Raw genomic sequence first — 26,910 nt, forward strand, 5'->3', positions numbered from 1 at the left:
AATGTCTCCCCGATGTTCTGCCCAATCAGTGGGAGTAAGCAGCTCTGGAGATTCAAAAGCTGCTAGACAAAAGAGACATCCAAGAGGTCACACCAGATGAAACAGGATCCACATTTTACTCAAAATTTTTTTTAGTGTCAAAGAAAACAGAGCTCCTGAGACCTATCCTGGATCTCACTTTTCTGAACCAGTTTGTAAAGAACTCCAAGTTCCGGATGATCATGGTTCAGTCCAGTCTGCCTCTGCTATAGAAGGACAACTGTATGTGCTCAGTACATGTTCAGGACACATACTATCACATCAAAATGAACCAACACTCTTGAAGATACCTACACTTCTGGATGGGAGCCAGCCATTACCAATTCAGAGCTCTGCTATTCAGTCTCATCACAGCCCCCAGGATGCTCATCAAATGCATGGCAGTGGTAGCAGCTCATCTAAGACTGCATGGATTTGGAGTTCTTCCTTATTTAGATGACTGGGTCCTCACCACACCACCTAGGCATTTCCTAGTAAAAGCCAGGGGTTACTTACTCCAATTATCTCAATCCCTGGGAATCACAATCAATCTTTAAAAATCCCACCTTCAACCAGTTCAAGTCTTGAAGTTTATAGAGGCTTAGGTAGATAAAGTCAATTGTCTCGCTCTCTTACCACAGAACAGAATTCTTGCCTTGAGATTGCATGTCAGACTGGTTCTTTCTCATCTGTCTCCCTCAGCAAAAGTGGTCCTCAAAGCCCTAAGATCAATGGCTACAGTAATTACCTAGATACCTACTGCTTGTCTTTATATATATATATATATATATATATATATATATATATATATATATATATATCCTCCAGTGGACTCTAGCAGTTCAATGGTCCATTCTTCAGCAACCCTTCCAACATCCTATAAAACTATCTTGAGTCTGCAAGGACTCCCTACTGTGGATTCAAGTCTGATGAGATTTATCAAGGACATCCCTTCATCCTTCCTCCCCAAATGCCACATTGACCAAGGATGCCTCCCAATTAGGGTGGAGGGGGCATTTTTTAGGATGCACTGTTCAAGGCCTGTGGTCTGCAGAACAGACCTAATTAAATTGCATACAAATGTCTTACAGATGAGAGAAGTCCTTTTGGTGTTGCAGGCCTTTCAGAACTGTCTTTCTCTAGGGAGAATTGCTATCCAAATGGACAATATGTCAGTAGTTTGGTATATCTGCAAACAAGGGGAAACCAGATCTTACCCCCTTTGCTGAGAAGCAGTGAGAGTCTGGCAATGGGCAATCTCCTCTATCTACTTTCTTGTAGCAAAGCACATGCCAGGGAAATCCAATATTCTAGCTGACAAGCTCAGCAGGACTATCCTGATACCTCATGAATGGTCTCTCAATCAATCACTGGCAAATATGATCTTCTACAAATGGGGTCAACCTTGCTGCAATTTATTCATCTCTCCTCTCAACAACAAATGCAGCAGGTTCTTTGCCCTAATTCTCCCTCAGGGACAGTCACCGAGAGATGCTCTAATACACATTTGGGTCCTCCAGTCTTCTAGATGCTTATTCTCCCTTACCTCTAATCCCCAAATTTCTTCAGAAAGCACTCAGGTTGAAGAACAAAGTAATTCTCATTCCCCCCTTCTGGCCTCAGCAAGTGTGGTTCCCTTTCTACTTACTATGTCCACCTTGGACACTGGACCCCAGTCTAGACCTTCTTTCACATCCGCCAGGGATGACTCATCCAGACATTGCAGGCCTCAGACTGATCACATGGTTTAGCCAATTACAGTGATAGCTAGGTATTTGAGGGTTTCCTTCCTGTTCACCAAATGTTATTCTCATCCCAGAAACCATCTACAAGAAGATTTATAAGAGTAAATGGAAGAGATTTTCTTTTTGGGCACAGCAGAGGGAATTGGATCCTTTCATTGCACTAATCCATGCCATTTTAAGTTTTCTTGCTTCAGTTTTTCAAAGTGGTGCTAGTTTCTCCACAATCAAAGTTCATCTGGTAGCCATCTCCAACTATCACATCAGAGATAATGCTTCCCCTTTATCCAAGTTATGTAAAGCATTCCTTAAAGGTAAGTTTTTACTAAGACCTCTGATAAATATCCCATTCCACATTGGGAGATAACTGCTGTGTTGCAGAGCTTGATATGATCCCCTTTTAAACCTTCAGCTAAGGCAGAACTCAAATTTCTTTCTTGGAAAACACTCTTTCTTGTGGCCATAACTTCTGCGAGGCGAGTCTCTGAACTCCAAGCACTCACTTCAAAATTGCCTTATTTAATTTTTCATAAAGACATGGTTACTTTCCTTTGTATCCAAAATTGACCCTGAAGAAAACATCAATCAAGTGATCAACTTGCCGGTTTTCTTTCCTAAATTTGACAATAACGGAGAACATATGCTTCATCTTTTAGATGTACATAGACAGCTTCATTTCTATCTTCACAGGATAAAAGAATTTAGAAAAGCTGACCAATTGTTTCCTTTGCCAATAACAAATTGGGAAAATCAGTATCTAAAACTACACTAGCCAAATGGATAACAGATTGTATTTCTTATGTTTATTTTTCAAAAGTTTAACCTTGCCAAAACAGCCAAAAGCACACTCAGCTAGTGTTAAGAGAAAAAGTTTTAAAACATACTGTTATTTGTCTCTTTCTCCCATCTAGCAAAATGAATATGCTATTTGCTGAAGTGTTGGTAAAAAAAGGTCATTGAACCATGTTTATTAAAGATGGGCTTTACCTATGATAGATGTAGTTTGCTTATGAACTTGAATAACATCTGTTTTCTATAATTCTGAATAAGAGTTAATTTACTGAGGCAGGCTGTGGAAAATTCCAGCTACCACTGTTGAACTAAGTATTCTAACATTCTGTACTAACTGTGGTTTTGAGGTAAACATTCTACACTAACTGTGGTTTTGAGGTAAAACATTCTTTTCTGAGGTAATTTGTGATCCTAGATGTTTTTCATAGCCAACTGTCAACTGTCAGAAATGTAACAAAAGCTATTTTGGCTAGTGACAGGAAAGTATAAAAGTTGATGTCAGTAAACAAGCTGATCAGATTGAGATCATCTTGGCCAACATGCTGCTGTAATCTGGTTAGCTGAAAATAAAGAAGTAAAGAAGTTTTTCATCACCTGAGGCAGATGTGGCTCGCTTGAATTTTTTCTTCTGACATTTTAGTCCTTCGGACCGGAAACCTCTACGAAGATATGGATCAGACTGACAGAGACTGAAAAACCTGTGCAGGTGAGGGTTTCTTATCTTAAGATTCCCTCGACGGAAAGCCCTCCGACTGATTTGTTGTTGGAAAGAGGCCGGCCGCTCTCTGATCCCTATCTGAGGGACGGTTTCCAAACCAAAAGGGGAAACGGAGTCTCATCTGGTTCAAGTAGGATGAAAACAATTTTCTTTTAATTTAATTTAACCTTGTCAACAGGGGTTTTATTTTTAGTTAAGGGTGGGTAGGAATAATTGTTAAGATTATTTTGTTAGGATTACTTGTTATTTTGTTAGGATTACCTGTTATTTTGTTAGGATCCTTGTTAAGATAGCACCATTTTGTAATAAGCCCTGTAAAATAATTTTGATGCAGTCCTAAAATATACAGTCCTAAAATAAGAAATCTAGGGAAACATGGGTTCAAGTTGCTGCAAGTGTGAGAGTTTACATTTTTGAAGAAGTGGAAGTTGAAATATGATTTTGATGGTGCACTGAATAAGAATGCCTGTGCAAAATTGGTTAGAGATTTGAAAAGAGATGCAGGAACTAGAACTAAAAAGCAGAGACAATTGGGATTTCCCCAAGCACAAAAATGGTTAGAAGAAGCAAATAAATGAGCTATAAAAGAAAAACAGTGTCAGGAAAAAGAGAAAATAAATCAAAAGGGATTACTGGTGCCAAGTGGAAAAGTAGCTTTATTTTTGATAAGGAGGATGAGCACACAGTTTGTGCAGTACAGAGGCAGGCAACCGCCCCACCGTATGGTGAAATTGCTGCTGTCGTACTGGGGGAACCTCCTCAATATCAGTCTGAAGATGTGGGATCTGTACAGCAGGGTGGGTTATTAGCTGCTGAAGGAAATGTTGTGACCCCTCCAATTTACTCACAAATTCCCGTAGTACCTAAGGTTGCTTTGCAACAGGTAGACCAACCTATGCAGTTAAGGTCAGGACCAGCAGGGCAAGGAAGTTGGGCTATTAAACTTTCTGACCATTCAGAAGCTCTTCCCTTAATGCAAGTTGCAAACCCACAAGCAGGAGATGTTGGATAAGAACCAACTATTTTAGTTTATCGTCCCTGGGCTAGAGAGGATATAAAACGAGCTACGGATGGTATTCCTCATCCCAAGGTTAATTTTCAAAAGTTTTCTGAGGACATAGTTGGCATGCATTTAAGTTATCATCTAAATGGTTTAGAAGTAGAACAAGTAGTGTAACAAATCTTAGGTCCAGATTGGCACTTAGTTTGTGGTACTTGGACATGTAAGGAAGATGACGGCACTACATTAAAGCATAATTCTGGGGTGTTAGACACACGAGTCACTGACCTGTTAAAGAGAATTTCTGATAAGTGGTGTCCAAGAGCAGATTGGACAGTAATAAATCAGTGCATCCAAAATGATGATGAATCTGTAGATCATTATATTGTAAGATTGACAGAAGTGTTCAATAACCATTGTGGAATGATGATTCCGCAGGATCAGACTAATGATAGTCCGTATGAACAGCAATTGAAAAATGCTTTTCTTAAAGGTTGTAAGGCTCCAATACATAGTTTTATAACTAAGCTCATGGTAGATCACAGAACATGTAGACTGCAACCTTTGTTTGAATATGCACGGCAAGCTGAGTGACATTTTAATCTAAAAAAGAAAAAGAAAGTACAAGTGTTGGCAGTAGGGGATGATGGTGGGATATTCTTAGTACAGGACCAAAGAGGGCAAGGGCGCCGTGGTGGTGTAAAAAAACGTGGGGGCCCGCAATGGGACACGTTAAATGAACCGGGTGGACATTCAGCCTATAGGAAAAGGTTAAAATGTGGAGAATGTTTTAAATGCGGTAGACGTGGGCATTTCGCTGCCGACTATGAAGAGTGGCAACATCCCCACAGCTTACGAACAAGGGCTCCGCATGACTATATGATAGTAAAGAAAGGCGCCATCTTCATTATGGGGATAGTGAAAAGGCAGACACTCTCTACAATGAATGTCAGAACACTCTAATGGAAGGGCGAGATTGTGACTGTGAAGTCATAAACCTGGCAAATTTGGGTATTGCTATGCATCTAGATCAGAAACCCATGATAGAGTTTTTGGTTGAGGGACAAAAAGTGGAGTTTTTATGTGATTCAGGTGCATCGCGTACACTTTTGGGTCCAGCAGTTCTGCCTCTGAACTGCGAAACAGATGAGTTTTCCTTGTAAAAGAGGCAAACGGGAAAATTTATAAGGAACCACTGTCTCATCCTCTACTGTTCACAGATCCGCAAACAAACCAAATTGTTAGGTGTAGGGTAATTATATCAAAAGTTTGTCCAGTTAATTTGCTAGGAAGAGATTTGATGCATGTGTTTGGAATAGTGGCAATTCCCACACCTAAAGGTATTGAGGCAAAAAGGTTAGCGGATGGCTTAGTAGTACAGGGAGTACAAGACTTGTTTACTGGTATAGCCTAGACTTGATTTCAGACAGCCCGGGGAGGGTTGATACAGAGTTGATCAATCTAGCTCTAAGTAAATCTATTAGCGGGTCACCGCAGGTTGCAGCGCACTTACATTGTACAATGTTCTATAAGGCCCCTGGTCCGGATAAAGAATTTGAAAAAGAATTCTTTAAGCACAAGTGTGCAAGGATAATTTTGAATGATATGTTTTGGGATATGCAAGGTAATACAGTAGTGACCTGTACTCTGACTAAGGAAATGAGTTCTTTATATCGCTCAAGTTATAGCCCACATATCTCAGTTACTAAAGCAGTGGGAACACATTGGATAGATTTGGCGAAAAAGGTAACGATTTGGAACACAATGTCTGAAAGTCAGTTGAAAGATTAACAGATCCAGGTACAAAGAGTAAATTGGGTGACTTGGGCACGACCAAGTGTGCACCTCAGGGATGACAAAATAGAAATGGCATGACAAATCCTCCTAACTCAAGAGGAAGATAGTGCATTAAGTGCCTTGCCTGTAGATTTATGGTCAAAAGGTAAAGGAGATGTAGGATTAATGAAAACAGCAGGTGAAGTTTGTATAACTGCAAAGTCAGGTTTTAGACCTCGTAAGCACCAATATCCACTAAGTAAGCAAGCAGAGGAAGGAATTAAACCAGTTATTGAACAGCTAAAACAGGTAGGAATTCTTGTTGAATGCCCAGATTCACCCTGCAATACTCCGTTGTTTCCTGTAAAGAAACCAGATGGGTCATGGAGTTTGGTTCAGGATTTACAAGCAGTTAATTCAGCTGTGATCCCAAGAGCACCGGTGGTCCCTGACCCCTATACATTACTTAATGATTTACTACCTCAGCACAGATATTTTTCTGTCATAGATATAAGCAATGCTTTTTTCTCCATGCCACTACACAAGGAGAGTAGATTTTAGTTTGCATTCACTTTCCAAGGTAAAAGATACACATACACCAGGTTGCCACAGGGTTATTGTGAGAGTCTGACAATATTCGCACAAGAAATGGCTGCGAATTTAGCTCAGTTTGTTCCTCCAGAGGAAAGCCAGGTTCTGTTGTATGTAGATGATATTTTGTTGGCCTCACCCACGCAGGAAAGTTGTAAAAAGGATACCCTAGCCCTTCTTGGTTTTTTAGCTGAGCAAGGACATAAAGTAAATAAAGAAAAGTTACAATTGTGGAAAGCACAAGTAAAGTACTTATATTACTTAATTTCGCAGGCAGGTAGACAATTGGAAAATAAAAGAAAACAAGCAATTCTTGAAGCACCTATGCCTACGACTAAGCGGGAGATGATGTCATTTTTAGGTGTGACTAATGTTTGTAGAAGTTGGATTCCTAATTATGCTGAAGAAGTAGGGCCATTGACCACGCTGATCTATGACACGCCCATGGCAGCTAAAAGTAATATACAGTGGACAGATAAGGCAATACAAGCATTTAATAGAATTAAGCAATTGATAGCAAGATCCTCTGTTTTGGGTTTTCCGAACTATTCTAAGCAGTTTGTACAATTGGTTGATTGTAAGGGAGGATATATGACTTTGGTTCTGGTACAAGTACATGGGGAAAAACAGATACTGGTAGCTTTTTATTCCTCCAGATTAGATCCTGTTGCAAGGGCATTGCCGCATTGTGTTCAAGCTGTAGTGGCAGCCGCCATTGCAGTGCAAGCCTCAGTATCATTAGTTTTGTTTCACCCATTAAAATTGCGAGTTCCACATTCAGTAGCTACTATACTTTTGCAAGATAAGATAACCTTTTTATCTTCTAGTTGACATTTGTCATGTATGACAGTGCTGCTGACACAGCCACATATGACCATAGAAAGATGTACTACTCTTAACCCGGCGACACTTTTGCCGACTCCAGAAGAAGGTACTCCACACATTTGTTTAGAGAGCATTCATGACAAAGTACTTCCCCGACCAGATTTAACGGATATTCCGTTGGTAGATTCTGATCTTATTTTGTTTGTAGACGGATCAGCAAAGAAGGACACTGTAGGAAGAACACTAGCAGGGTATGCTGTCACCACAGAAACTGAAGTTTTGGAAGCAAAAGGATTGTCAAACATTTATTCTGCACAAGCAGCTGAGTTAGTGGCTTTGACTTGAGCTTGTACCTTGGGGGGGGTAAAAAAGTGACAATTTATACAGATAGTCAATATGCTTTCTCTACTGTACATGTTTTCACTCAACGATGGAAGAATAGGGGAATGGTTACTGCGACAGGCAAACCAATAAATCACAGAGATTTAATTTTACAGTTGTTAGATGCAGTGCAATTACCACTTCAGATAGCGATATGTAAATGTTCCGCACATACCAACTAAAAAGATCCTGTCTCCAGGGGAAATGCTTTTGCTGATATGGCTGCAAAAAAGGCAGCTCAAGAAAATGATTTGCTTTTACATGTTGCAAAAGTGTTGCATATGTGTAGGTTTTTTAACCTGGCACAATAAACTGTTGTTTTCAGGATCCATGTTTTGCTGGTTCTGATTATTTCTGCTTTATGTTACATTTGGAACCGGGCAATTGCTTCACGTGCAGGAATTTTTTTCCTGTATTGCTTTTACATGACAATGATTTAGAGCCCGGACACCTCTTAGACTCAGAGACACTAAAAGTAATTCAAACATTGACAACACAGAAAGAAAAATGTCGTTGGGTAAAATATGGTATCAGTCAACAGGATGGGTTGTATAGGGCATCAGATGGCAAAATGGTATTACCCTCAAACCTTTTAGGCATGCTGCATTGGTTAGCCATGGACCTGCCCATGTAGGAGTACAGACAATGGTTCAAATATTGTCTAAGGTGTTTTGGTGTAAAGGATTTTCAACTTATGCAAAGCAATTCTGTTTATCTTGTTTATTATGTGCAAAGTATCATGCTTAGGGGGGAGTTAAAAAATCTCAGCAGGCATTCCCTACCCCTCCATATCCATTCCACACACTCTGTATGGACTTTATTGAGTTGACACCTTCAGAGGGAAAAAGGTTCTGTCTAGTTATAATTGATGCTTTTTTCTAAGTGGGTAGAAGCTTTTCCAGTAAAGCATCCTGAGGCACACACAGTAGCAAAGCTTTTGACAACAGAAATAATTCCCCGATTTAGTTTACCAAGACGCATTTACAGTGATAATGGGTCTCATTTTGTTAACCAGATTGTTCAGAAGTTGGGTCAAGTGTTTCAAATTGATCTCAAGTACCATTGTGCTTACCATCCGCAGTCAGCTGGACTGGTGGAGAGACACAACGGTGTCTTGAAGAGTAAGCTCCGCAAACTGATGGCAGAAACGCATATATCCTGGACTGCGTGCCTTCCATTGGCACTCCTGTACATGCGAATCTCACCCTCCTACAAAGGACTTACACCATTTGAACTTTTGTTTGGGAGACCATATTACATCCCGCAGTGGCAAGGATTGTTGCCAGCGGAACGTGAGGGGGGTGATGATCTGGCGGATTATATGAAGAAGCTGCTAAATGTCAAGTCTCTTGTAACCAATAACTCCTTTGCAGATTCCAGAAGTGAAACCTTGTTAAGCGTGGCACCCGGGGACTGGGTGTGGATCCAAATTGTGAAGAGAAAGAACTGGTCATCCCCCAGGTGGGAAGGCCCATATCAAGTACTTATCTCGACACCTATGGCTGTAAAGATCACAGCAAGGACTTCGTGGATTCATATCACCCACTGTAAAAAACTTAAGACTTTTCCTTCTGCCATTAATGTTGGTCAGACTCCACCAGACCCCTGAACGCAAAGTCTGACTACAAAGGAAGGATGGCCATGTTCAACTGGTACTTGAACTGTTACATGATGATGATTTTGGTGGCGAAAGTAAATATGTCCATATGAGAAGGAACAGTTGTGAGAGAAAAAGGAATGGTGGTGCTGCAAGCGCAAACAGGTGTTACTACTGTGTTCAAGGTAAAACTTTGTAAAGGAATTTTGGACTGTTCTAAATGGAATAATTATGATTTCTTGACTCGTGCAAAATACTTGTGCAATAGAGACTGTATGTCTTGGTCAAATGTTTGGTGGTCAACAGATGTGAATGGATGGGAAACAAGTGGTGCAGTGATACCAGTGAAAGATAAAAGCAGACAACAAAGAATAAAAATTGCGCATTTCCAAGGTACCGAAGTAATTCGAGCTTTGAAAGGTTTGGAGATGTTATCCGAAGAATTGGCAGAGAACTCTGGGGTAAATAATCCCTTCACAGACTTTCTACAAGTGTGGTTTGGAAAATGGAGTCATCTCATCAGCAGTTTCCTGGTGTCCGTCGGAGTCGCTGTGGCTATTGTGGTGGTATGTGGTTGCTGTTGTATACCCTGTATCAGAGGTCTTCTACAAAGACTGGTTGATACTGCTGTTACAAAGACGATGTACCAGCAGTTGCAACAGACTGGTGAAAGTGAATACATTGAAATGTGACTTTTGCAAATGTTTTGAAGTTTAAAAGCTTGTCTTGCAAATGAAGTAATGTATGCAAAGAAAAACTTCATTTTTACCATATATTGCTGAAATAAAAAGACAAATAAAAGTGTTTTGAGGGGGGGAATGTTAAGTGAAAAAGTTTTAAAACATACTGTTATTTGTCTCTTTCTCCCATCTAGCAAAATGAATATGCTATTTGCTGAAGTGTTGGTAAGAAAAGGTCATTGAACCATGTTTATTAAAGATGGGCTTTACCAATGATAGATGTAGTTTGCTTATGAACTTGAATAACATCTGTTTTGAGTTAATTTACTGAGGCAGGCTGTGAAAAATTCCAGCTACCACTGTTGAACTAAATATTCTAACATTCTGTACTAACTGTGGTTTTGAGGTAAACATTCTACACTAGCTGTGGTTTTGAGGTAAAACATTCTTTTCTGAGGTAATTTGTGATCTTAGATGTTTTTCATAGCCAACTGTCAACTGTCAGAAATGTAACAAAAGCTATTTTGGCTAGTGACAGGAAAGTATAAAAGTTGATGTCAGTAAACAAGCTGATCAGATTGGGATCATCTTGGCCAACATGCTGCTGTAATCTGGTTAGCTGAAAATAAAGAAGTTTTTCATCACCTGAGGCAGATGTGACTCACTTTAATTTTTTCTTCTGACAGCTAGGTCAATGGCTACGTCAGCTCCTTTTTAGCTTTTATTGATTATATTTGTGCAGTTGCCACTTAGTCTAATGATCATACATTTATTGTTCATTACAAGTTGGATATAATTTCCAGAAACAGGGCTGCATTTAGTTCTGCAGTTCTTCAGAATATCCTTCCATGAAGGCCACCCAAGGTTACCGTAGCTGGGGTCTCTATCCCATTCTTTGAGGAATGAATGAAAATGACAAACATCAGATATAAAAGTTATGTACTCACCATAACTATGCATCTGTGTTGTCCATTTTCATTCTTGCTTAACTTTCCTCCCACCTACCCCCTATCCATGTCTTTGGGAGTGACCTGATGAAGTTTTTTGTTAGGAACCACAGTTCCTGTTTGAGCCCCTGTTCTGTTACTGTACTGTTTCTCTGTATTATTATTATTATCATGCTATATGTTTAGATAGTTATATAGTAGAAGCAAACCCGATCTGAGGTGGTGCAGTGGACAAGACCATTATGGGGAAAGGGAGGAGCTCAAGAGTTAGATCCTAGAATCTAGTGAAAAGCAACAGAGTTGGATCTGAGGGTCAGATCTGAGAAAGATTCATTGAGGAAGAATGAAAATGGACAACAAAGATGCATAGTTACAGTGAGTACACACATTTTATTTTATTTTTTTTACTAACCATATCTTGCTACATATGCATCCTATTCCTGCTAAACATCTACATTTTGTGTGATGTTGCACTTAACTTTTACCCCATTCATGTAAATGAAAACATTTTACCACTTTCCAAGGCACATAAATTGGAAGAGTTAATACATGAAATGTTAGAAATTAAATTTGGCCTGCTTAAATCTTGGTGTGCTGTCCACAACCTAGACATAGATGGATACCAGAGCCCTGGTTCAGACAAGATTCCTTAGTCTGCCTTTCAGTAACAGTATCCTACCAGTCCTTCCACAGCTAAGCATCAAATACATATCTCATAGGTGGCATCTCACAGCTCTTGTCACATAGCACATTTTGCCCAATAGTGGCAGTATCTCCTAATAGATCAGACTGTGGCCCATATTGGTCTGACTGTGAATGCCTCATATGGGAACCATCTCAAACTTGTATTTGCTCTGGTCTGTAACTCCCTTTACTAATGCTTCATTAATCACCATTATTCATAAGGGTATAGCCTCATGTATATCCCAGCATAACACATTTATTTTTAGACTACTTCAAACTCTAGGGGTTCTATTCACTAAAAAAATCTCCTGGCAACCTGTCATGACAATTCTCTTTAATTCATATAGTCTATTCACCTGCAGACCTATCTTCAACATGTGTAAGCATACTTTACTGGAGGAGGTGTTAAGCAAACCCTGAAGAATAACCCCAACTTTATTAATCACCCTCATCCTCAGCAGTCCACTGCTTCATGTTTACAAGTTTTTCTGCAAAGGAGCTTATAGCCTAAGATATTCTTGACATCTTTTGTGCCTTCATTCTTAACTTCCAGTATCTATTAGTCCCCACATCTTCTACCACCTGCTACAGTTCAGAACTCTCTCAAACCAGCCTGCAACACAACTGGGCAAATAAATATCCTTCTATCCTTCCAGAATAAGTATGTTTTGTTAATCAGAGGGAGATGTCAGAGCCAGGATGCTCTATGGGTAACCTTACTTCTTAGAAGTATATTTAAATCCCTAGTAAAATATGAGCTTTCTTCAAAATCTCCATTATCAGACTGTTGGACTGCATTTGCTGGGCTTCACATGGAGTGCGAGAATCTCACCTAAACAGCACAAGTCTTCTAAGTTCAAAAATAAATATGTTTTTTCTCGTCTTTAGCCCCCAAAATGTCTAGGTAGATATTAGTAGTCTACTTGTTAAAAAGTAATGGCACATGACTCCTTGACCTCAATGGGGAAGTGCATTCAGATCCATGGATTATAACCGAAGGTCCTTCATCTTATCTGTTCCACATATTTATGCTTCCCTGTACGTCTTGATGTTCTTCCAGCCCATATTGTTTTCCCAAAACATTTGAGCTTGAAACTACTTTCTCTCTGTCATTTCGTTTTTATTGAAACTAACCAGCTTGGAAAGAAAGTAAATCCAGAGCAGATATTAGGGGATATAAAAAAAGGAAGAAAAGAAAATGTTTATCACTGTAAAAAAGAAATTGGAAGTCCACAAAACATTCAAAGTAGGCTGTTTTGAAAATACCAAATTTGTCAAGGAATCTGAATATTCTGTTAAAGTTGAAGGTTTTATCACTGGCCTTTTAAAGGAAATGAATCTGAAAAGGTATGTGATAATTTTCCTGACAATGAATATTATAATAGGATTACATGGGAAATAAAAGAGAGAAATTTTAAACTAAACTGCGTTATGTGTCACAGAGGTGACTTTCTTCAGTTTGAACACAGGGCCTTGTTCACCTTTAGTTACCTTTCTATTGTACATTTTTGTACACATGATGCTGAATCAACTATTGTGCTTTTCTTTTTGTTAGTACAATAAGTAAACCCTTAGAGGTATTTTACTGAGCTACTAATGCAACCATGTTTGTACTCTGAATTCCACTATCAGATAAATGACTTATCTTATTGCTGAATAATATTTGTGTCTGGGCATTTTTCACTTCTTTTAGCATGGTTATATTTGAACTTTAAGCTATAAACATAGGTTCATAGGTTCATAGATTAGTACTAAGCTAACTGCCCTTGCGAGCCATTTTAAGCCTAGCCAATTATCCCTTGTGAGACTGAAACCCTGCACCTTGTGTTTGTAAGGCAAACACCTTAACCATTAGGCCGCCCTCCCAACCAATAACATGATTTTATAAAGGTTCATCTGCAAACTAACATCTCTATATGGAAACATATTTCCCCAGTGGCAAAAATGGGTGTGTCTCTAAACTGGAACCTGAGCTTTGCATGCTGTGTCTTGGTTGGTTTGTTCAGTATCAATACATTTTAAATTGCTCTGAACCCCATTTTTAGATTTGCCTCAACAGTAGAAGCAGCTGTGAAGTCCGGCTATATCCCACCAGACTGACACCAATTAATGTGATGTCCCATACTATCCTGGGTCAGTAACTAAGAAGCTTCAGTCCTCACTAATGACTCCAATATGACACTGTCACTTAAACAAAAGTAATATTTCACAATTTTACCCTAAGAGCACGTCAAGAATATGCTCTATTTTCCTGGGACTGGACTATATGCATCTGTCCACCCCCAAATGTATTTTCTTATTATACATTTAAGAGCAATGTGTCCCAGTTTAAGTCCTCGGATACACTCACACTCAAAGTAAATTTAAATGTCACACATCCAAACACTTCTGGGAAAGCCTAACACAGATTTCCAGCTATGTCCCTTCCCCAAAATAATAGGGTAAAGCTACCACTAGTCAGAATGTCTTCATGCCCTTCTAAAGGGGTGTTCAATTATGAAATTTAAGTATCAAAATAAGTAATAGCTATGACCATAAACAAACAGGCCTTCGAGGTGATCTGTTGAGTATCAAGCAGGTATAAGCACTCTCTAATCCCTAAAGAAAAACACTGATTTCCACCCACAATGTAAAGTAATGAAAAGCACGTAGTAATAAGTAAAATGATTACACAAATGTAAATCAATAGCTTTCAGTAAACACCAGATTTCAATCACCAGAAAGGTAAAATTAAACTGTGGGATAGGAGTCCATTATTCTAGAAAAACTCTATCTTAATAACTAAGCTTCCTAATGTAACTAAAGAATACTGTCCCTGATATAATCTAACACATAACAGCAAGGCAAAAGCAGGCTTACAGTTTTTGGTGAGTTTTCTTTCATGGGTGTCCGCTGATTGCACAACTCCATAATTAACTGCAGTTTCAACTGTCTTGTTTTTAAAATAACAGACAGCTGTTTGAAAATGTTATTTTTCTGTCAATCAGCTGTTTAAATAATCCCTTAGCAACCAGGGACATTCTAATGACATCACTCACTGTTCAACTGATTCTCCACAGTACTTTAGAATGTCCATGTCAAACATGCACATTTAGAAATGCATCAAAACATTGACAGATTCTCCAAACAGTCTGTACAAACAGGGAAATACTCAACATTTAAAAAACTAATTTACATCCTCACAACTAGACATGCTGGCATACAATATAGGTCAATACACTCAAATCTCCTTCCAGACATGCAAACATAGATGACAGTGTTTTCATTTTTTTTCACATTTCTCCCCCTTATGACTCAAGCATGATTTTCAATTGACCCTTGAAAACCAACACTTGAGAAAAATGGATCTGTCTGGGAATATCAACCCACTCCTCTCCTAGGCAATCCATCCACATTGGCATTATTAACCCCACTGCAGTGTTTTTCTCTTTCTGAGGAAACTCGCCTGTGCACAGCCCCCCACCCCATAATTTGAAGCATCTATCTGTACAATAAATTCTTTATTGTAGTCTGGGCTAGCTAACACAGGGGATCCTCCCAAAATCTCTTTTAAGTTTTTAAAATATCTGTGCACAATCTGTGGTCCACACTACCTTGTCCGATTTATTTTTCCTAGTTAGGTCTGTAAGAGGTGCAGCTGTGGTACTGTAATTGGGCACAAATTTTCCACAGTAACCCGCTGTCCCTAAAAATGCTTTCACTTGTTTCTTAGTAACAGGAACTGGACACACTTGGATAGCTTCCACCTTGACAGGTTCTGGCCTAATTGTACTACTTCCCACTTTGTATTCTAAGTAACTGACTTCCACCATACCCCGTTGACACTTACTGGGTTTAATGGTCAATCATGCCCTACTTAATCTATCCAAGACCTCCCTAACATGTTGGTCTACAAATGCCTGTAGCATAGTCTTCAATGTAGAGTTTAACCTCTCCACAAGACCATTAGTCTGGGGATGGTAGGGTGTGGTCTTTAGATGTTTCACCCCACAACACTTCCACAAACAAGTCAGCAGGTCTGACATGGAGTTGGCACCTTGGTCAGTCAGTATTTCCTGTGGAAAACCTACTCTGTTGAAAATTTCTAGCAAAGCATTTGCCACCTTTTCTACATTAATATCACCTGAAAAAGGAATATTAGGAATGTTTGCTAGAAGTGGAAGATGGTAGGCTCAAGGCTCAACTCACTGCCACAGTGCTTCACCTTCCAGTCCTCCTTTAGGAGTCCACTCTATACAACAAACCTTCCTTCTCTGCCTCAATATCCCCTTTCCAAGGAATATCTGCTGCTGCTACAGGATAGCTGCTTCTCTGAAACAGCTAGTACACTAGTCCCAACTTGGCTACTGGACCTACATGCCTGTCTCCCAGCCTAACTACATTTCACTGCATGCACACAAGGCACTGCATCATCACAGTCATTCCCTATCAGGACATCTGCAGGAATATTCTCAAACAAAAGCTCCCCTTCCACAGGAAGCCTAGTAACTTCTGACAGCTGTGCCTTGCTGTCACTCTGGGTACCACCACTCACCTCTGTCCTTACAGTCACCATATGCAAGGGAACATCAGTACTCACCAGCAGCTGTGGCTCACATTCAGATTTACTGCTACCTGATAGCACTTTCTCTGAATCTACATCCCTATCTCCAAGCCTGACTGCATAGGTTCTCCTCAGCCTCCATTTCATATTGGCGACACTTCTCCTCAGCCTCCAGACATTGGGCTTCCAGGTGCAGTCTGTCCAACTCCAGATGGATTCTCAGGTCCTCCGAAGAAAATGTGGACTGTCCCGTCTTGGCAGGCTGCACATTACCAACACCAAACTGCATATCCTCCGAATGGCTGGTCTGAGCTGTGGCTGCAACCAGGGCTGAAATCATTGCTTCCTTAGTCAGGTTGGCATGCACTAATCCTCTGTCTTCACACTCCTTAGCCAACTGTATCTTTGTCAGCTTGCTAAAATCTTCTGCTGACATTCTTGCCTGCTATCTCTGACTATCTAACTAAAAAAAAAAAATAAAACTGTGGTGGATTGAAATTCTGAATGTTTACCTTGTGGCTGCCAAGACTGCACACCTTAATGGCAACTACTCACAGGCTACTGGAATCCATTTAAAAATCCCACACTGCTTCCACCATTAATGTGATGTCCGGCTATATCGCACCTGAGTAACACCAATTAATTTGACATCCCTTACTATCCTGGGTCAGTAAATAAGGAGATTTAATCCTCACTACTGACTCCATTATGAGACTGTCACTTAAACAGAAGTAATATTTCACAATTTCCCCTAAGGGTGCAACAGGAACATGTTCTATTGTCCTGGGACTGGACTGTATACCTCTGTCCACCCCAAATGTATTTTCTTATTATACACTTCAGAGCAATGTGTCCTAGTTTAAGACCTCTGATACACTCACACTCAAAGTAAATTTAAATCTTACACATCCAAACACTTCTGGGAAAGCCTGACGCAGATTTCAACGATGTCCCTTCCTCAAAATAATACAGTAAAGCTGCCACCAATTAGAGTGTCTTCATGGCCTTCTAAAGGGGTGTCCCATTATGACAATTAAGTATTAAAATAAATGATAGCTATGACCATAAGCGACCAGGCCTTCAAGGTGATCTGGAGAGTATCAAACAGGAATAAGCACTCTGTAATCTCTAAAGACAAACACTGATTTCCAGCCACAATGTAAAGTAATGAAAAATGTTTAATAAGTAAGTAAAATGGTCACAACAATGTAAATCAATAGCATTCAATAAACATCAGATTTCAATCACCAGAAATGTAAAATTAAACTGTAGGATAGGAGTCCATTATTCTAGAAAAACTCTACCTTAATAACTAAACTTTCTTAATTTAACTAAAGAATACTGCCCCTGATCGAGTCTAACACATAAAAGCAAGGCAAAAGGTAGGCTTACAGTTTTTGGTGAATTCCCTTTCATGGGTGTCCACTGATTGCACAGCACTGTAACTAACTGCAGTCTCAATTGTCTTATTTTGGACCCGCGGTGGTGGTGCTGCGGTAGCGTTGTCGCCTCACAGTTAGACTTGTCCTTTCGATTCTCAGTTAGAGCATCTTCTGTGTGGCGACATGCGTGAATGGGCGTTCCTTCGTTGAAGGTTGTGCGTTAGGCCCGGCAAGCCAGCACGTAAAAATCTACTGCCAATCATTAGCAGACCAGAGTTCCGCTGTGGCGACCCCTAACTGGGAAAAGCTAAAAGACACAACAACAACAGACAGCTGTTTGATAAAGATCTTTTTCTGTCAGTCAGCTGTTTAAATAATCACTTAGCAACCAGGAACATTTTAATGACATCACTCACCATTCAGCTGATTCTCCACAGTACTTTAGAATTTCCCTCTCAAACATGCAGAATTAGAAATGCATCAAAACACTGACAGATTTTCTAAACATTCGGTACAAACAGAGAAATGCTCAACATTTAAAAAACTAATTTATATCCTCACAACTAGACATGTTGGCATACAATACAAGTCAGTTCAAGAATTCACACAAATCCCCTGCCAAACATGCCACCACAGATGACAGTGTTTTCATTTTCTTCACAACAGCATAAATGTCTATCCCTACAGAAGTCAGGTGTCTCCCTGTTAAGGAAAAGTCTTATCTACTTATGGTAAACTGGTACACAAAGTTCTGTACCAGGCTTATTATCTGTATTTTTCAGACAGACATAACCATGTACCTCCCTCTCAGTATGCATTAAAGGCAGAGAGCTATGAAAATGCCTTTTTAAAGATAGGCTCAACTATTTGGAACTCATTCCTAAGTGATCTGAGCTGTGTTGTAGACCCTAAATAATTGGGCATGAAACTTAAATACTACTTACACTCTCAGGGTACTTTCTTATTATCCACTTCATACACCAGCTGAGCGCATTAACTGTAAATATAAGCTATGATAGTATGCTGTTCTTGTGCTAATTCTATTAATGACATCAGACTCTTATTTTTGGCATATATTGCTTTCTCTACTTCATTTTCTCTCATTTTATAGCTCTGTTCAACTTGTCATTGCTCTCCCTTTAACTCTTCTCTCTTCCCTTTTGGCACCATTGTACTAACATCGTTCATTAGCCCCTCTTGCCCATTTCAGATTATTTACATTTGTCTTAACTTTCCTGATTCCTCCGCAGACCCTACCACACTCTACCAATAAATCACTTCCTAATTTTCAACTCTTCCCATTATCATGACTTCTCCCTTACTCTCTATTTCTTTCTCCTACTACTTTGTTGTATTACCCTGGTATCTCATTTGTGTTACTTAGTTGTTCTTTAATTTGTGCTTTTTTAGATAGTTTATAAAATTGTATTTTACCTTTTGGTTATTATTTTAGTTTATAAAATTGTATTTTACATTTTGATTGCTATTTACATCATGTTATAAGTGATTGTTTACCCAATGCTTTGCAACTTCTCTGTGATTATATATTAAAACTGACAATTTGCCTTTTTTAATATATAACTTTCTGTTTTATTAACCCCATGACACAATTATTTAAATGTTTTTTTTCACATCCACATGGTCTTGTCTGAGGGTTCCTCTTCCTTTGTCCATTCTGTTCCTTTTTCATGAACGAGAGGCAGGCACTATCCAGTTCAAGAGAGAAAATGGTATGGCTCATTCCTTCCTAAGCTGGACCTAATCAACCAATTGCTTTCTTCAGAAAGGAAGGAACCAGGTGACAAGGGCTTGGCCAGACTGCTGGAACCAGTGAATTCCCTTCCGATTGGAGCTCCTTATCCTCACAGCAGCTCACTAGAGCTCCATTAGTGTTGCTGTCAGTTGGGTCCATGCCCACCTTTGCACACATGCTAATCCCCAGCCCTTAGGTGATGTGATCTGTAGGATCATGCTCCATGGATGCTTCTACATCTAGTGCTCCCTCTAGGTGTCATGCAAGTGGCGGGCCTGAACAACATCTCTTCCCTGACAGGGTTGGTGCGCAGATAACAATCACTCATCCCCATCCTCCCTGCCTTTCTCTCTCCAGCAACTGCACTGCTAATTGAATAGAGGTCATCTGGGTCACATTCTGGGCTACATCTTTCTGCCTGTGGGAATTTATATATATATATATATATATATCTATACAGGGGATATAAAAAGTGTACATACCCCTGTTAAAATGCCAGGGTTTTTTGATATAAAAAAAATGAGACCACAATAAATAATTTCAAAAATTTTCCCACCTTTAATGTGACCTATAACCTGTACAATTCAACTGAAAAACAAACAAATCTGTCAGGGTAAAAATATAAAAAATAAAAACGTACAATAAACTATTTGCATAAGTGTGCACACCCTTAAACTAATACTTTGTTGAAGCAGCTATTGATTTAATTACAGCGTTCAGTCTTCTTGGGTACATACCTGCTATCAATTAAAGAGACTCTAATTAACCCCAAATAAGGTTCAGCTGTCCTAGTAGGATTTTCCTTACATTTACTCAGTTGCCTGCTACAGCAAAAGGCATGGTTCGCAGAGAGCTTACAAAGCATCAAAGGGATCTCATTGTTGAAAGGTATCAGTCAGGAGAAGGGTACATAAAATTTCACAGCATTGGATATACCATGGAGCACAGTGAAGACAGTCATCAAAAAGTGGAGAAAATATGGGACAACAGAGACGTTGCAAAGAACTGGACGTCCCTCCAAAATTGATGAAAAGACAAGATGAAAACTGGTCAGGGAGGCTGTCAAGAGATTTACAGCAAGACTGAAGGAGCTGCCGAAATTTCTGGCAAGTACTGGTTGTGTACTACATGTGACAATAATCCCCCAACAAATTTGTTTGTTTTTCAGTTGCACTGTACAGATTATAGGTCTCATTAAAGGTGGGAAAATTTTTGAAATGATTTATTGCGGTCTCATTTTTTTATATCACAAAAACCTGGCATTTTAACAGGGGTGTTTAAACTTTTTATATCCACTGTATTTTTGAAGTTAAATAATTAAACTTGGTCGATTATTGTTGTTCCAGTCTTTGAGCATTATTTTCCTTTACACACCACCTTCCTGATTTTTAGTTATTGAGCAGGAAGCAGACAAAGGGTAATCCAATCCACCCTGGAGGACTTCAAAGCCCACCTGGAATCATAGAGATTTGCACTTGAGATGAAGCATTAGAAATTCAGAGTAGCTGAAATAAGCCAGTGACTGAAAACATAAAAAACAGAGAAAAAACAGAAACAGCATCAGTATGATCACCCTTTACCAGAGCACTGTGTGGACACCAAACCACTGCAGCCCATCAAACAAAACCTCTTACAGGATGCATGAAAGACTTAGGTATACCCTGAGACAGGAACTGTAAGAGATAGAACTGAGGGTAAAAGGTTCATAGGTAGGTACTAGGCTATTGGCCCTAGGGCCTATATGTCTAGCCAAAAAGGTACCCTGGCTTTCGCCACCCAAGAAAATTATTTTCCTGTGCCCCTGTCGAGCAGAGCCACAGAGGTGATCCCCGGGGTGAATTTCCTATTTCCCATCCAGTCATCAAGATTTTTCTTGAAGAGTGCTAATGAGGAGCTCTGATTGACATAGATAGGTAGTCTGTTCCAGAGTATGGGAAGTCTCTGGGACAGGAATCTATCCCTCCAGCAAGTTCTGTTTATTGTAGTGACAAGATTTAGGTCCCTACAGCATGTAGCTCGGAGGGATTGGGATTTCTTTAAGTGGAGCATGTCCAACAGCTCTGGGTTTGACATAGCTTTGTATGTTAGGCAGAGATCGCCTCTGAGTAAGCGATATACGACGGAGTAAAGCTGGAGTTTTTTTGAGATGGTCTGCATAGAGCATCTGTTTGAGGCCAGTAATCCTCTTTGTGAGGTATTTCTGTGTCCTTTCCAGTTGTTGTAGATGTCTTGTGAGGTACATATCAAAAGGGGCGTTGTACTCTATAATGGGTCTAATGAGTGATGAGTAGAGGGGAACAATGACCTCTTTTTTTCTGGATGAGAAACCTTTTGTGATAAGGTGTGCCTGACCACTGTGGCAATGTGATTATCAAAGGAGAGACTACTGTCCACCTGTGTCCCAAGGTCTCTTATCACACTTTCGGTGTTAAGTAGACTACCACCTATGTGGTAGTTCATGGGTACAGAGTTTTTACCAAGGGGGATGACAATGCACTTTTTGGCATTGAGCTTCAGGCCATGGCTTTAACACCAGGCATTTGTCTCAGTGAGGCCCTTTTATAGGATGTCCACATCTTTAGGAGTTTCGATTATGGCTCCTAGTTTGCAGTCATCTGCAAACTTCATTAGCCAAAGACCTTCTGTGTTAGCCTGTACTTCAGAGAAGTAGATACCAAACAGGAGAGGACCCAGGACTGAACCCTGTGGTACTCCACTTGTCACTGGTCTGAAGTCGGATTTGGAGTCCAACAGTCCCCAGGCCTCACTAGTGGTATTGATGCCAAAGAAAGATGGCATCATTAAGATCTCTGTGGACTGTAGAATACTGAATAGTCACACATACTCACATGTTTACTCTATGAACAGGACGCATGGAGCCTTGCAGCAGCTTAGGGTGTCTGTGTATATAACCAGTATTGCAATGACCAAGAGTTAATGCAGGTACCCTTGATACCTGCAGTCAATGAGACATCAACATTTGTGGCCCTATTTACTAAAATGATATTTAGAATAAAGAGTGCATCAACAATCTTCCAGAGGCTGATACATTGCATCCCAAAAGGAACAGGAATTTATGCTATTACTAACAAGGATTATATTGCTGTTCATGGGCAGAACATGTTCAACATGTCAGGGAGGTGTTATATAGAATGCAAAGGGCAGGACTAACTATTAAGGCCAAGTGTCATCTGGGTCATAGACTGGGTGGTGGTAAGATTGGGCCACAGCCAGCCAAATTCAAAGCTCTTTGATATTTCAGATTCTTAAAGAAACTTTGAGTGGACTGCCCTGTAATAGGCAGTTCCAGCTACAGTCAAGAATTCATTGTGCAGGTAGGCTCTGCCAACTGTCAGGTGGGATCTCTACATAGGCAGATTTCCTCAGAGGGAGAAGAGCACCCTATATTGTACTTGAGCTGCAGATATCAACAAAAAAAAGAATCCTATACAGCCACAGAGAACGAGTGGGCATAGTCTGGACTCTGCAAAAGTTGCAAACTTACATGTGTAACAGAAAGTTCACCATGGTTACATACCCTAACCCTTTAGAGTGGCTATATAGGGCAAGTGGGCAAAATGGAAAGTTTCTTAGATGGAGTTTAGCCTTGCATTCATATATCATGACTGTCTATCATAGGAGTGGTAGTATGCAGATGGTATGCCCGGAAAAAGAATGGGATAGTGTACCAGAAGAATTCATCTTTATCTCAAGATCCATTTCCTGAGGGTTGCCTATAGAATACTTTCCTGAGGTTCTCATGGGAAGAGAAACTGTAATGCCATGAGGGTATACTGCTCAACTGTACTTGGTTTTCAGGGACTGCCTGATTATGACTCAGATTTTAGCTCTGTCCCTTTTTAGCCCTCATAAAATTGGTGACTATCATTAAAAGGGCTGTGAATTACACTTAATAAATAATGAAAATAATTAGAATTATAGGCTTATTTTACTTGAGAAAATCTTTATTAATTCACATTTTCTTATTCTGTCAATGGCTCAGGTTAGTAGAACTAATATTTTAAAAGTGTCCCTGACTGTCTGATTATTTCTGGATTTGTCCCCGATTCTGATCAGATTTGTCCCTGATTCAATGAGAACTATGCATAGGGCATAAACCGCTCTATAATGGGATGGCTGCATTTTTTCTTTCTTTTCCTAAAAGAGACTGTAAATCATTGACAATTTACATTTAAGCTCTGTACAGTTTTCAACAAAAACTGCTCAGAGAAATTGTACTTATCAGAGTCCGTAACAGTGACAGGAGAATTGTATTTGTTCTCTTACATAATGTAGAGAAAAATGAATGCAGTAATTATTTTATGAAATGCAAAAATTGGTTTGGAATTAGAAACACATCAGTTGTTTGACTGTAATTGCAAGGAATAGCAAAATGGAAAAAGGGGTTGAACAAAAACAAAAAATGTAGTTATCCCTGTTTACTGCGGGGAAAAATAATAAGCACATATAAGTTGGTCTGGGATTGTCTCTTGCTGAGACCTTGCTGTAGAACACGTGTACATTTTTCTCTGTAGTCTACCTATACAATCTTCTAGTAACTCAGCTAATTTAATGATCAGTATTCTTTCATCTAGATTCAGATAGGACATTTAACTATTGCTAATAAGATTTTCCTTTTAAGAATTCTGTAGCTGCAGTTATTTTTTGTTCTCTATACATATACAGTAGCTATCAGAAGCCTGAAACACTATAAGCTTGAAAATCAAAATCCTGAAACCAAAAGCCGGAAAACTCAAAATCCCGAAAACCCAAAATCCTGAAACTCAAAATCCTGAAAACACAAAATAGACATACTGACGTCATTGTGGCTTTGCTATTGTTAGCCCTGTGGTGTTAGGTCATGCGTTGGGTTCAGGTAAGTGTGCAGTTGGTTTTATGTTAGGGTTAGGGGCGGTTTAAGTGAGTTAGGGTTAGGGCGCAGGTTAGGCATGTATGCAATAGTGACAAAAATTAGGGTTAGGGGCAGTTTAAGTGAGTTAGGGTTAGGGCGCGGGTTAGGTGAGTGTGCGATAGTGACGGACCTTAGGGTTAGGGTTAGGGTCAAGGTCAGTCGGTAGATATTAGTGTCTTTGTATTGGCATATTAGCATTATTTGTGTTTTCAGGATTTTGAGTTTCAGGATTTTGGGTTTTCAGGATTTTGAGTTTTCAGGCTTTTGGTTTCAGGATTTTGATTTTCAAGCTTATAGTGTTTCAGGCTTCTGATAGGGAACCACATATACATATGCATTTACCTCTGCATATTTAAATTCTGTCAGCACAGACTGATTTCTTTATTTTCTAATTTTTTTATTTATTCACTTTTTAAGATTTTGTGGCTGAAATTTATTTATGTATTATTTATTATTTGATAAGAGGGTATTATTTCCCAATGAATTTGTCAAGCTGTTGATATCAGCCTCTAATTGATCATATTGCTCTGATAAACAGTCATGCAGAAGCTGGCAGGTTCCTTGCTCTATAATATTGAGTAATGATTGTACAAATTGCCAGGATAAAAACTGTAATGTATTGGAGAATTTTGCACACCTTCCCTGGGAATTGTGTGTGTGTGTGTGTGTGTGTGTGTGTGTGTGTGTGTGTGTGTGTGTGTGTGTGTGTGTGTGTGTGTGTGTGTGTGTATATGTGTCTGTGTGTAAAAGTGCAGTATGTATAAATACTAATTTAACTCGAAGCAGTTACCATGGATAAGGGGAACTAAAGACACTGATGTTCACCAATAGTTATGAAAAAGGGGCTTAGGGTGCTAGGCCAAAGTCTCAGCTTGGTAAGTGGCCAGTGTGTAGTCCTAGTCTGGATATGAAAGCTTTTGGACCATACCCAGGGCACAGTTCACTTCACTGTATGCTCTTGAGGTCAGGTTGTGCTTGGTGATTTGGTCAGTGAGTCAAGTTGTATGTATCCTTTTCACTTTAACCTGTTTTTTAATTTCTCCAAGTCTTTTGGATTTCTAATACCATGATGGGAATGGACCCCATTCCTAAGTCAAAGTATGATTAAAGTTCATGAAATTAGTATTGTTTCTGTCTTTGATGTTAGCCAGAAGTGCTCTTTGCATCAGCAATGTGCCCAGTAATGACTCATTCTGCAATTAGTACAGAGTTACATGCATCGATAACATATATATGTATGATTGTACATTCTTTTTTATAAGACCCATTGCTTCTACTACTGTTGGAGCTGTCTGGGTGTCTTTCTTCCACATTGCCCTCATTTTTGCCTGCAAATCCTGTTATTTATGATTTTGTGTCTCTCTGTACATAAGACACTGTAGTCACTGGGTGTAGCAGTTTTAATGATCAATGCTACTTTTGTCTTCTTTTCATGGACTACTGTATCTGGTTTTCTCACATGTATTTTTGAGCTGTTGGTAATGGGTGATCCCATGTGATATAAACTTCATCATTTTCTATAATGCTTTGTGGCTAATGTTAACCTGCTATGTGCTATGTGACCACTGGTATGACTCAAGAGACCATACTTTTAGTGGCCATCAGACCTATTTGTGAGCAGTAGAGCAAATCCAAGAACCATAACCTCTGCCGAATACATATCTGGCATAAAATTTGGTTGCCAGTAATGAGATTCAAACATAATCAGTACCAGACAAGTCACCACAGTCTATGGCAGCGTGGAATTCAAACCCCATCAATGCCAGGCTAGTCACAAAAGCATCATTAACAAAAATGTAGACTGCATTTAATTTAAAGCAGCACACGTTAGTCTTAATTCCCGTTTCTTCCATTCACTTGAATTTGTTAATTGCATCCACAAAATTCAACAAAATCTGTAAAATAGACCTAAAACAGTTTTAAAAGACATTTCACTCTCATAACCTTATAGACATATTTTCAGAAACAAGCTTATGTATTTGGATTTGTATGGAAGATGTTAAGGGATGTGACATCACCACATCATAGCCATTTAACTGTACAGTTTTTCAAACATGGTGCAGACAGTATGTTTGGGTAGTCAGATGTCATCACAGCATCAATTCAGGTTCAGCTAAATATTCTTTCATGAGGTAGGGGGTCAGTTATTAATGCATCCTGTACAGTGCATGTTTCTACCAACAACTACATTTTGACAGTGATCTCAAAATGAGTGAACAACAGTCAGTTGGGAATGAATGTGATTCTGAGCTATTTAAAAGCTGTGGCCTGTGTAATGATATCTCCACTGATGGAAGTGAACGCAGTGAAAATGCATGCTTCTTTTCTTCTTCTTTTTTTTTTTTTTTTTTGAGTAATACATGAAAATACTCAACAAGGAAAAATACACTTGGGCACTACATAGACAGAAATATGGATGGTGGCTGGAGAGGTCAACTGAGGATTAAAGAATTATTAGAGCCAGGAATAGAGCTGGCCAGGAATATCCAATGTGTTATGATACTACTTGAAATGTATTCATGGGCTTTTATCTGGCAACCAAAAGCAGAAGTGAAACTTTAGAACTGGG

This window comes from Protopterus annectens, chromosome 2.part2 (genome assembly GCF_019279795.1).
Source record: "Protopterus annectens isolate FY-2018-M chromosome 2.part2, PAN1.0, whole genome shotgun sequence".
Classification (NCBI taxonomy): Eukaryota; Metazoa; Chordata; order Ceratodontiformes; family Protopteridae; genus Protopterus; species Protopterus annectens.